Here is a 13,226-nt window from a genome sequence, read left to right as displayed (position 1 = left end):
ACTAGGAGAAGGAAGAACAGTAGTTTTTGAGGCAGATATGAGAATAGGAAGAGTAGGCCCTGGATTTGTTTTCCAGACACAAGTTGTGAATGTCACAAGAGAAGTAGAAAAATAAATGATAATATAAACAGGAGGAGGAAAAAGAGGTTATAAAAAAGATAAAACAGAAGAAGGAAGAAGGTGAAGATGATGCTGGGAAGGTGAAGACATTGAAAGATATTCTGTTGCAAAGTAAATACTAGGTACTGAATAATAGATGTGAAAAAGACGAGCGTGGTCTATAACCTAATAGGAAAGAGAATGGTCATTAGACATTTTAGCACCTTGTATTAGAAGGAAATCAAGTAGTGATATATTTAAGATAGTCAGTGAAAAAAATGTGAACCAAGAATACATATTAACTGACTGACTTCTATATTAAAATTTCTCAGAGTATTATGCTCACACAAGGACTTAGGGAATATTGTTCTTATAGATTATTCACTAATAAACAGCTAGAGAATAAACTTCAGATAATCAATTGATAAAGATACATCAACATAAAGATTATTGGTGAGTATTAAATTTATACATATTTTCTTAGAGAACTCAGGTAGATGAGGGTTATAGGTAACAGTTTAATATGGCAATCTACACTGACAACGTAGATACATTTCACCTTCAAAGGTGGGGAAAATAAGGAGAACAGGTATAAATCTCTGTGAAAACACTTTTTAGTAGTCATATAAGTGATTGTGTAATAATTGTTGCCCTCATAATATTTTGTGTGTAATACTGGATAAAACAAAAGATTATAGCTTCCCCATTGCCTCTGAGAATCAATATTCTCTGTAGTACAAAATTAGGACTGAAAATATCAGAAGGCACTCATGAGGTTTTTTTTTTATTTCTCTCTCTCTCTCTCTCTCTCTGGGAAGGACATTGAAATAATGTCCATCTCAGTAACAACGAGCATCCCTAAAACCTAGATTGTGATGTTGAAATACCACTTCCCACTAAAACAAAACAGGGCTACTGGAAAAAAACCCACAGCTGATTTTGGGTCTGGGGAAGGTAATGCATTAGATGAGCCCAGTAGATTCTCCTATACTAGTTAGGAAGGAAAATATCAGCAAATACAAGGTGCGTTAATAGCACTTGAAAACCAACTTGCAAAGACTCTCATTGGTTAGTACGTGTAATAACTGAGATGGAGGAAAACATGTCAAACAATTTTAAATACATGAGGCAGAGGGACACAGATACACACGTACAGCTACTAATCATCTTTGTACAACATAGAATTAAAGAAGTACACACTCAAATAGTTGTTTAATAATTTTATATGAAATGATCACTGGATAAATGTTATATGTGAGGCAAAGTTTCTCTTTGTAGAAGTATTACAATAAGTAAATAAAGAAATAATGATATAATTTGCTTATACAGTTATTAATATTTTTTTTCACACTGTACAACCCTCTTCAGTGCTCACAGCCCAGAGAAGGAGGTTGGGCAATGGTTTGAGGCTGCAATTTACTCTGGCTCGGGGACACTATGAGAGGCCACAGGGAAGGGCCCACCATAAATCCATTACCATGCTCCAGTTATTAATATTTTTACAATAAGTCATGAATGGTAAAATCTAGGCACATAAATCATGAATGGTAAAATCCAAGAACTGATGGCTGCTGACATCACAAAAAGAGAGGTAGATAGGGGTATGTGCTTTCTGATAACAATTCCAAACTACCAGGAAGGAGTCTTTCCAACATATTTAATTCTAATCTATTCTGATTATGCCTCTAAATTTGATCACCAATGCACAAAAAATAGATAAAGCAGAAGAATATGTTAAATTAAATCAGGATGGAAATAAATACTGGAAGAAATAAGTTAGTTTCTTTAACACATAAATTGAAAGGGAGGAAATGGAATAAAATAATTGCAAAGGCTGTAAAAATATGCCTACCTCTATTCCACCCTATAATAAAACAGAAAATAAGAGGGCAAAGCAAAACCATATACTTTAGGGTTATACTTGGATAATGAAACTATAGAATAGTTCAGAAATTAAAAAAAATGAAAAGAGTGTTTGTTTATTCTTGAGAGGAAGGATACTGTGATCCAGGATAGGTGGAAGGCCTCTGTGGTGCAAGGAACAGTACATTTCTTGACATTGAAGGTGATTGGAAAGTTGTTTAATTTATAACAAGCATAAGGCTGTACATTTGCAGTATTTTGTTTTGATACATCTCCTTGGGCAAGAGGAACAAAAGAAAAATAGACAAATGGAATTATATCAAACTAAAAAGGTTTTCCACAGCAGAGGAAGCCATCCATAAATCAAAAGAAAAACTTATTGTATAGTAGAAGGTATTTACCAATGATACATCTGGTAAGAGGTTAATATTCAGCATTTATGGTGAAGACATACAACTCAACACAAAAGAAAGACAGAAAAGAAAAGGAAAAAAAAACAGACTGATTACAAAATGGGCAGAGGACATGAATAAACATTTCTCCAAAGAGGACACATTGATGGCCAATAGACTATGAGAAGATGTTTAATATCACTGATCCTTAGAGAAATGTGAATTAAAACCACAATGAGATGATATTACCTAACATTTGTTAGAATAATCGTTATCAATAAATAATCAAACAGCCAGTGTTGGTGGGGATGTGGAGGAAAGGGAATCCTCATGCACTTTTTGATGGGAATGCAGATTGCTATAGCAACTGTAGGAAACAGTACAGAGATTTCACAAAAAATTAAAGATGGATCTGCTTAAGACCCAGTAATTCCACTTCTGGGTATACATCTGAAGAAACCCAAAACACTCATATGAAAGAATATATATATATATACACACACATATATAAGAATATGTATATATACACACTTATCTGTGTTCATTGAAGCATTATTTACAAATCCCAAGAAATGGAAGCAACCCAAATGCCCATCAATGGATGAGTGGATAAAAAATCAGTGCTACATGTATACAATGAGCCATAAAAAGAATAAAATTTTACCACTTGTGACAGCATGGATGGACTTAGAGGATATTGTGCTAAGTAAAATGTCATTCAGAGAAAGAGAAAGATCATACGATTTCATTTGTATGTAGAATCTAAAGAACAAAGCAAACAAGATTGAAACAGACTCACAGATACAGAGAATAGACTGAAAGTTGCCAGAGGGGAGGGAGAGTTGGGGGACAGGGTGAAAGAGGTGAAGTGATTAAGAAGCACAACGTGTTAGTTACAAAACAGTCATGGGGATGTAAAGTACAACATAGGAAACACAATAATAGCTATGTATGGTGCCAGATGGGTACTAGATTTATCGGGGTGATCACTTCATAATTATATGGATATCTAATCACTATGTTGCACACCAGAAACTAATATAATATTGTGTGCCAACTAAAATTTAAAAATAAAAAAATTATCTAAAAAAGCTAAGTGGGTTTACCAGTGACATACCAGATTTGCAAGGGTAAGGACTACTTAAAATCAAAAGGATGACAAAAGCCGCCCCAGGCAAGTAGTAACAACGAAAAAAGACAGGAAAGGTTTCCCAGCAGAAGAATGGGTCTGGAGGGGCAGAGGAGAACATTGTAAAAGTGGAACATCCAGTTCACTAGGTGGGCATCTCAGATATGTACTAAAAACCATTCCTTCAAAATGTTTATCACAACACATTATAGTACTACCAGAGAAACTGGCAAATCCACCTTTATAATGAGAGGATTTAATAGAAATCTCACATGATTTATAAATTAATTAGACAAAAATCACTAAGCATGTAGAATGTTTTTAAAAAATTAATAAGCTTGATAGAATGGACATATACAGACTATTGCATTCACTAAGTGGAAGTAATACATTTGTTCAAGGACATTTATTTCTTATGGGAATCAACCATGTATTCTGTGACTTTTAACATAATTCAAAGTCAGTATTACACAGACTGTTCTCTCTGCCTCCAATGTAGTTAAATATTAGCCAAAAAAGGATAATTTAGAAAAAACTCATATGCTTTCAAGTTAAAAACACTTCTAAACAGCTTAAGAAGAAAAATCACAATAAAATTAGAAAATAGGGGGAGGGAGGGGTGGAGAGAGGAAGAGAGGGAGAGAGAGGGAGTTGTGAGAGAGAGAGACATTGACTGGTTGCTGCTCAGAAGCTCACCAGCAGAGAATCAAATCCACACCCCAGGTGTGCGCCCCAGCTGGAAAATGACAGCCTTTCAGTGTGGGGAACACTCCAACCAACTGAGCCACACTGGCCAGAGCAAGCTGGGGTTTTTTGTTGTTGTTTTATGTTTTGCTTTAGTTTTTTTGTCAGGTCAACACAGTATTATTTTCTTAAGTTCAATTCATACACTTGCTTTCTGCCTGCCCCGGATGGTAGGAAGATATGTATGGAGTGCAAGAAGCATATCAGGAAAAGAGCCCCTGAGTTTTAATGACAAAACCTTGATTCAAATCCCAGCTCTTAATGGCATTATTAATAATGACATAAATGACAGTATTCAGAACATAGGTGACATGAGTTCTTTAACCTCTTGAAGTCTGTTAACTGGCATCCACTCTAACACAAGAGAATGTACTTTTAAAGTTTAACACTACACACGAGTTACACATTTTCATTACTTTAAAAGTGGGGCATATCATCTGTATTTTAAACACTAAATATCAGCTATCTAATCTTTTGCCAGGTAAGAGAGTAAAGGAACAGTTGGGACGTGGATCGGTTCACATTGGCCTTCAGAGAATTGCCAACACGGAGGCAGACGGGCAGGGCGGGCAGAAGGAGCCCAGCATGGAGGGACAGAACAGAAAGGAAGCAGCCGCTTTTTCCAGCAGAAGCTCTAATCGGCTTGAAGCCCATATGTTAAGAATATCCACCCTTCATTGAATAACAATTTCCTTTTGGTGGCACCATCAGCACCCAGTCTATAGACTACCTGCATTAACTTCTAGACACTAAACATGTGTACGTGTAAAAATGTACACAAAGAAAAAAATCTACCGGCAGACATTACTAAAATTGGCTCAAGACTCTGAGGGACGTGAAAGTGAAGCATTAGGAGATGATAGGAAAAGTATGAGGTCCATGCAAACTATGAGGTCTGCCTTAGGGGAGAGAGAAAGAGAGGAGGAGAAGGGAAAGCGGAAGGGAAGAAGAAAGAGAAGGGGGGTGGAGAGAAGGAGTAATCAGGGCATAATCTGTCCTTCAGGAAAATATGTCTTCTGGAGAACATACACAAATTTATGCAGATTTTAAAGTCATCTGTCATTTACGTTTCACAATATAATTAGCTACATTGTTGCAAGAAAACACTCGAATATTCTCCTACTTATTTGGTTAAGTATATAGCAAGTTTGTTTCAGTCTCTTACCTGAAGCATTTATCTTCCAGAAATGAAATGTAATCTCATTTCTTTTCAAGAGTGAAATATGCTCATACAAGCTAAAACACTTCTATCTCAAGGTAACATTATGCTTTCACTGGAAGCTTTTATTCCTGTTCTGCAGGTTTGGCATGTTTAGGAATCTATTTTTCATCAAACACTAGAGGGTTGTATGGAAAAAAAGGCGTTTACCTAATGTGGAAAGGATTCAAAACAAACATTTAACAGTGAAATAGCTTCAATGTGTAAACGAGTATTTGTGCCAAGAGATACTGAACAGTAATATGCAAAACTATATATCTTTAAAGTACTTTTGATGATGTAACATGCATTTGATTGTGGGAGTGGATCAGGAGGGTGGAAAATGGTTTTAATTCACAGAAGAGCAGAGTCCTTGAAAGTGCTGCTCTCGCCATGCCGTGAGTTTGATGATCAAGTTTTCTTTAACTTGGTTTAATATATTCACATTTTCTCTAGCTTAGAAAAATGTGGATTTTATTTGCCCAACCTGAAGACCCTAGCAAATTTCAATTTAAAAATAATTTTTATTATCTAATCATATTTGATAAAAGTAGAAATAAAAGAATGATTTACAAGGTTAGCTAGGAAGTCAATGTGAGTAGCTTGTTGTTTTGCTTACTGCTGTTGAAAATGAGTTAGGAAAGATTCTTCAACAGTGACCTTGCCAGTAAGATACAGCTTAATAGTCATCTTTAAAATTTAACACAGAGAGTTATGATCCAGAACCTTGAGACTGGCTACATGCATGCTTTATATATGCTCAGCATTTTTCTATCCTTCGTACTCTTTCCAATATTACTTGTATAAACACTTTGAAAGCAGGGCCTCACTTATTAAGTCAAGAATTCTCATGGAGTATCTATTGGGTGCTTAGCAGCTGCTTGTTGCTGGGTATAATGTGATGAACAGGACTGGCAGTACCCTGCTGTCATGAAGGCTACAGTTCAGTTTCACCTCCTTAGCCGTGTTGCCTAGTGATCTGAACCAGCTGGTATCTCATCAGAAAACAAATGAAAGCTGTTGTAGATGTGAGAAACTTGTTTGTGACTTCCAATTTAAAATACCAGGAAAATGACAAAGAAAGGGGAGTATCTTGATTGAGTTATTTTAAAATAAAGTGCTAATTGCATTGGAGCTTATAGTTAAACTAAATTGCTCTCTCTTTTATTCACTTCGGTTTGAGAGGAGAAAAAAAACAAATCAATAGCATATGAAGTCTTTATAAAGATAGAATGTTCAACCCTTCAAAAATAGTATTTATGTTAAGTCTAGTATAAAGGAGCAACAAATTGATATTGGTATTCCTCAACCTTATACAAATTGAGTTTCTTGAGACTTCTTTCTGTAAAACTTGTCCAATCATTTTATTTAAGATGATCATTTGATCACTAAAGATTAAAAACAGATACAAGTTTATTAAAGAGTATTCAGTTGGAATAAACTAATGGTTTAAGGCCACCTGCCCCGCTGGGGTGCCCGCTGTTCCTCAGCAGCACAGGCGAGAGCTGTGCACTGGCCCGTGAAACACCCTTCGGACCCTCTTCCTCACGTAGGGGCTGAGACCCTAAAAGTCACACTGCCCAAGGGTCAGGATGAGGATTAGTTTCTACCGTGAAAATGCATTTGCACAAATTTAAAAGGTGGAAGCAAGGAATATTTGGGTGGCTTTGGACTTTTTTTTCTATTGATAAGCAAGCTCTTGGTTTCTAAAGCAATATTCTAGTGTCCGTTCTTCACTTCCCTTCGTGTTGAGGGGCAGCTGTGTCAAAGGTGGTGGTGACAGCTAGTTCCAGCTTCCTGGCCCTGGGATTGCATTTAAAGTGAAGGCTTGTGCTCAGTAGATCTGGGGGACAGGGGGTGCTCAGTCCCTGGATGCGTCAGTTCTGCAGGGCAACGTTCCGTTTTAAAGCCCATGACTTTGGCCCTTTCTTTCACTGTTTTGAAAGTGCTTTATTCTCTGTATTAAATCTTCTTTTCCTGCCCTGGCTGGTGTAGCGGATGGTCAAGGGCTGGGGGCTGCTTCCCTGCAGGCCGCCCAGGGGAGACAAAAGGCAACCATACATTGATGTTTCTCTCCCTCTCTCCTTCCCCCTTCCCCTCTAAAGATAAATAAATAAAATCTTAAAAAAAAAGATCTTCTTTTCCTGGTCTAATACTTAGATTTGCTTCTGAACAAATGATTCACAATAGTGTATTAGATTGTGAGTCATTTCCCAGTATCTGTTCTTAACCTCTTTTGGAAATAGAGTTCACATATGTATCAGGTCAAAAACTGCCTTTCTCAGCCTTCTTATCAATAGGTTCACCATGTGTCTAAGTTCTAGATAATGCAATTTAAAAAGATGTTCTATTTGGCACTTCAGGTCTGTCTTTACAAGGATGGAGCATACAATATGCTGGCACCCTGGCCTCTTTCTGGTCTCTGTGTGATGACAAAGGTCCAACGACATCCCTGTATCCAGGGACCATCACATGTTGAGAATGGTAGACTGTTCTGCCGATAGTGAACCACCTGCCCCTGGCTGATTCAATGAGACATACATTTCTATGTTGTTTAAAATGATGGGTTTTAGATCCTATTTTTAAAAAATAGCATCTTAATCTTAATGAATTATGATTTGGGTTTTATATGTGGGACTCTACCATACTAAGAAAAATGAGGCACTGGTCTAACAGCTGGGTACTGGGTGCCAGGAGCCCAGATACTGCCGGCTGGAAAGCCAGTCATCCTCACTACTCCATCATAAACATTTAGTAAAACTTCACTTGCAATCCTCAGAAAGGTAGACTTCTTGCCAAAAGGACATGTGACCTCTGAACTGTTTGGAAAAACCGAGAACATTGAAAAAACTCAGAATGTTGATGTGTCTGTTTGCTATTTTCTGTTGTGCAAAGTTCTGCAACAGGCTGTACTTGGGCTGGTTTTGACGGGTGATTTTAAAGGAGCAGCTTTAGCAGTGAATGGGCCTCTGGGTCCTCTAGTGCCTGCACTGAAACTTCTCAGCTATTGGGATACATTCTAGCTTCAAAGTTTGGATTGAAGGTGAGGATTTCCTACCTAAAGTAATATATTTAAAAATATTTTTAAGGTTTAAAAGTGTTTGAACTTTATAATTCCCAGTAGGAAAATGTTATCTGAAAGAATACCGTAATGACAAACCACTGTCAAATGTTATAGCTGCATTTGGGGCAGAGAGGGAGGGATTCTCTTCAACGCAGTCCAGCTCTCTTCACGAGAAGGTCAGAGTGCACTGGTTTGTATTATTGTGGTATTTACTGGGTGATTTAAGTTGCTTTTCCTTCAACAAGGGTCTTTATCTGTCAGATGAGCATTATTACACCTGACCTCTAAATATGGCTGACCATTTACTGATGAGATTCAAAACCTTTAGGTTGCTCCAATATGTTGATATATTTGCTGAGTTCTGAGCCATGTCCTGGAAAGCCACCATGACTTCTGAATCCTGCATGGATGCAAGAACCTCTGGACCCCTGAGAATTTCATTGAGTCCAGGCATTCCTGCCGTTCTGGGCTTCCACCCAGGAAAGCCACCCCTGGCAAAAAGCCACATTGAGCTCCTGATTGTTGTCTGGCTTCTTCTGCCCTCTGGGCTCTCTCCTGTTCTTCCTGAGCTTTCTTAACCCTTTCCATTCTTTTTTTGTTCTTCACATTTCCACTCACCCTTTCTCCGATGTTCTTTAATTTTCTGGGCCCTTGGCTGAGCTCCTTTCAGCATTGCACTAGCATCTTCAACATATTCCAATTTACATGTAAGGGCGAGATCCTGGGCTGCTTCTTCCCAAGGTCCCAGAAGTCTGCGTACTTTCCTTTGCCATTTATGAGGCTGAGTTCAATCAGGATTTATTTTGATAGCTCTGTCACAGTTTCATATGACAGCATTTAGCTTCTGTAATTTGATGAAGACACTTGTTCTCTTGGTAAAGAGAATGGCCAAGAGAGGATTCAGCTTAATGGCACTTGTGAATAAGTTAATGGCTTTCTGTAGTTCATCATCATTTAGGGCATCAACACAGCCACTTTTCTATCCTTTGCCTGATCTATTACCTCCTCGGTTATCTCTACATTTTCATCTCCCATTCCTTGAGGAATGTCGGTGTCTGGTTTAATCACACCATCATGGTAAATTTCTAGATATCACTTTCCTCCCTTGATGTTTTTATGTCTTCCTCTACCTTCCTAATATCTGTTTTTTCTTCCTTATTTTCTTCTGATTTGGTTTTATGAGTAGTAGGTGGTATTTTTACCTTCCATGTTCTCTACCCACTCCCTCAGGAAGTGCATTTCCTCAATATGCAGAATGCTGGGACCATGCCTACACATTTTCACAAAGACCCTAAGCTCACCCACTCTGAGGAGATCCATGACCAGAAAGTGGCGTGGCTGCTTGCTGACTTGGCCTGACTGTGTGGAAGGGGCTGCCTAAACTAATACTTTGAGATCGTTTCAAAGTAGACACCATTAAATTGAAGGAAAGCAAAACTGTGCTGGGCAGAGAGAGCTATAAATGTAAAATGATAGTCTGGAAACATAGAAATTCTGTCTAGGTTAGATCTTTGGTTATAGTTATTTGTCCATGGATCTGTTGGTGACTAGAGCAAAAACATACTAAGATGTTTTTAGAGAGCATATTGATCTTTGAAACTCAGTGTGTATGTGACCTTTAAAGAAACTTCATAAGCCTCTTGACTGGCCTAGCAGAATATAGCCCACAAAATATGTGTAGTATCCAAAGGCTAAGAATAGTGTCCAATTCTCTCTGAAGGAGATAATTACAGGGTAATCAAATGCTTTTGAGAGTGAAAGGAGAACATACCTGTTTAGCAAAAGGACATGATCAAATTTAATGCATGCATACATAAGGGAACGCCATGTACATGAGAAAGTCAGATAGGTTCAGAGACAGGAAGCATGGCTATATAAAGCATCCTGAGCTAAGGATGAGGTAAGGGGCTTTGGAGGCTTCAAAAGGTCACTGCAGGATGATGAAAAGAGAAGATCTTTAGTAAATAGAAAATTTCCCTGCCTTATAGATAGGTCAAAAGTAGTTATCTCTGACAATCTCTATGGGTAAGGCCCCGATTTCAAGTTTCTAAGTATTTAAGGGAGAGGGGCAGAAATTTCTCTAGGGCTTGAAGCTAAAGTTGCCTTTAGCTCAGAACAGTCTGCATATCACAGAGGCATATATTGGGGTAACTGTTTCTGTACCCCCACAAATCTCTCCTCTGAAACTTCCCTAGAAGTTTGGCATTCCAGAGTTTTTGGGTTGGTAGATTGTTTTACAGATCATTATAGCAATCTCAGTCTTGAAAAATGTTCAGTTCAGCTCAACAGTTGTGTCTCATTTCAGGAGACAGGGATACAAGTGGACTCCGAAAGGTTCAGCCTATGGTGCAAGCACTAAGGCATTTAATAAGATGTATCTCTATAGAAACAAAAGTAAAAAGTAACCATTGGAGCAGACTATAAATGTAACTTCTGAGTTCTGAACACAGGCAGTCAAGAAGATTTCTAGGCTGTCTCAAATCATTTTCAGATGAAGAGAAGACAGGCGGTTACCATCTGACAGACTTTCCTGGTCTGTAGTTTGAATGTCTCTGGCACGAAGATGCCCCTCTATGAGTTGCTGTGTGATTTTCCTGAAGTCTGCATCAAGTCATCCCACTTTGGCTTGCGTGGCCTTTAGCTTGCAGCAGCAGTTTTAGTTCTCAGTGATTCCCAGTCAATGGATGGGAAAATGAAAATGTTAGTTTGGAGGGTTGTAACCATGTATTTATGAAAACTAAAAAATTCAAGATATAGTCTAATTTACTGGTGGAAAAAAAACCCTCAAAACACAACGACCTGCACTAGAACCTGATACCCATATAGATATATGATAGTTTCGTTTCAACTGAAACAATTTTTTCTGTCTAAAATTACTTCTGCCTCTATAACAAAATTAAGACTTATTTGCAAAACAAGTCTAGTTTCAATAAATGTGGCCTGATTATTTGTATCAGTTCAACAAGAGTAGTAACTAACCACATAGGCTCTTTTAAATCTGCTTTACTGGAAATTTTCATAAGGAATCTTCAGATTGAACTTAAAAAGGCCTCTTGAGTCCAGAATAAGCCAAGTTACATACTTGCCAGAAGACTTCACCTGTAATGCCTATAAAATTGGGGTTAATTTCTCTCTTTTTGAGTTCCCCAGTGTATCCTGAGCTTCTTTCCTTTCATCTCCCAGGAAGAAACCTTCATTCCTTACCTGCAAAAACTACCATGAGCCATGTAAGCAAGGCGCCAGCCTGTTTTTAACAAGGGGATTTTATTGGCTCCAAAAAATCAATCTTAATTCCTTAGGTCATATCTGGGCCTACCCATGTCTCTCTCAAAATACGACATTCCAGTCAAAAAGCCTTGTAATATAATTAGTTTCTAATTGTGTCCTGTTGCAAAGAGAACAAATTCTTGTTGAACTTATGCAAACGAACATATTGCCATAAAAATAAAATACTTGGTGAGAATTTGCAAAGTCTGTAGAGATCAACTGGAGAGAAAAAAATAAGTGTTTCAATACTGGTTATAAAAGTGTAACTTAACAAATTGAAGTGGACTTTGGCATTCTAAATGTGGCTTTCTTTTGACCATTGGATAAATTTTTATTGCTGATAGAAATAAAAAATGTGCTAGAAAATATTAACGATCTCAGGCAAAAACCACGAATGTTCCCATTCTGTCTCTGCATAGAAATGGATCAATTTACCATTGTCAAACTTTATTACCTCTTTAATTCCACATACATTTTCGAAATGACAAAATTCCTCTTTCTTTCCAGAAGAGTTTTTTTTAATGCTTTAAAAAATTTTCTACTCCCTTTTTCAGCTTCTTCATATGCTTTTTACAGGTCAGGGTTTTTAAAAATTCAGATATATTCTTAATAATCACTGGGAGATTCCACAAATTTTCACAACTAATTACCTGATTTTGCATATAATATAATGATATGGTTTCAAATGTTATTCAAATACATTTATACATCAACTGCTTTATTAGACAGTTAAAACAGAAGCTAAATACTCTTATGCATAATCATACTTTTCTGCCGTATCTCATTATGTTTTTGTATTTTGTTTTAATGCTGTAGTATCCAAACTGTTGTGTTGCTAATTTTCCCAAACAATAAGTTAGGTCATGGGCAGAGAAAAATATTTAGAGCTTTAAAGCTATCAAAGAAAGGGAAGCTGGTCATTCATTTTGTTTGAATGCCAATTCTGTGTTTCAGAATTTCAGTTAACTTGAATGCTAATGAATGATGGTCTGCTTTGTTTCAGAGGGAAGCAAACCTGTCTTCACCTATTCTAGAGCACCACCTTCTGGAAATGAAGTGCTTCTCTATGTGTCAAAAGCAGCCCATTTGGATTGGTGTAATCATGATTTGGTACTGAGAAGAGCCATGGATCATGAGATGCACGTCTCCATCCACCACCCTGACCCATTACAGTTAAAGACACTGATACATGGCAAATGCTGAGTAAGTGAAAGATTTTTGGACTGCTATATTAGAAGTAAAATTCTGTCCATTTTACATTTGTTGCTTATTAGAGCAAAATAACAAAGTTGTTTTGCTAACATAATATATAAAACTTTTAGTAATAGTTCATAGAAATATGTAATACTATTGTTAAAACTGTTAAGGACAAGCTGAGCCTTAGCAGTTTCAGTTAATATGTTCTAAGGGTAGTTAATGAATATACAAGGACTGTCCAGAAAAAGCCCAGCCACTGTTAATATGATGAGA

At 37.3% G+C, this 13,226-nt stretch overlaps 1 protein-coding gene, 1 long non-coding RNA gene, 1 other non-coding gene and 1 pseudogene across 11 annotated transcripts in view; 1 reads left to right on the top strand and 3 right to left on the bottom strand.

The window, feature by feature from the left end:
* The window catches only part of PIK3C2G (phosphatidylinositol-4-phosphate 3-kinase catalytic subunit type 2 gamma), a 278,883-nt gene extending 266,108 nt beyond the window's left edge, over positions 1-12,775 (bottom strand). Inside the window, exons 1-2 of the mRNA XM_037136665.2 lie at positions 11,004-12,775; positions 5,393-5,564 (exon numbers count right to left, since the gene is read on the bottom strand). The gene's annotated coding sequence lies outside the window, so the exon portion shown is untranslated. The remainder of the gene's footprint in view (positions 1-5,392; positions 5,565-11,003) is intronic.
* Positions 1,448-1,581, bottom strand: LOC119042863 (small nucleolar RNA SNORA42/SNORA80 family). Its single transcript, XR_005081306.2, has one exon. It is a non-coding gene; the product is annotated as a small nucleolar RNA SNORA42/SNORA80 family (small nucleolar RNA).
* LOC119042855 (uncharacterized) overlaps positions 8,298-13,226 on the top strand; it is a 69,418-nt gene continuing 64,489 nt past the window's right edge. For all 9 annotated transcript variants that reach the window (XR_008390904.1, XR_008390900.1, XR_008390898.1 and 6 more), the window contains exons 1-2: positions 8,298-8,468; positions 12,760-12,959. This is a non-coding gene — a long non-coding RNA (uncharacterized LOC119042855). The remainder of the gene's footprint in view (positions 8,469-12,759; positions 12,960-13,226) is intronic.
* LOC119042852 (hsc70-interacting protein-like) lies at positions 8,548-10,024 on the bottom strand (annotated as a pseudogene).

The sequence above is a fragment of the Artibeus jamaicensis genome, unplaced genomic scaffold (genome assembly GCF_021234435.1).
Source record: "Artibeus jamaicensis isolate MK-2021 breed Jamaican fruit bat unplaced genomic scaffold, CSHL_Jam_final contig_233, whole genome shotgun sequence".
NCBI classification, from domain to species: Eukaryota; Metazoa; Chordata; class Mammalia; order Chiroptera; family Phyllostomidae; genus Artibeus; species Artibeus jamaicensis.
This window is presented reverse-complemented; position numbering and strand designations above follow the sequence as displayed.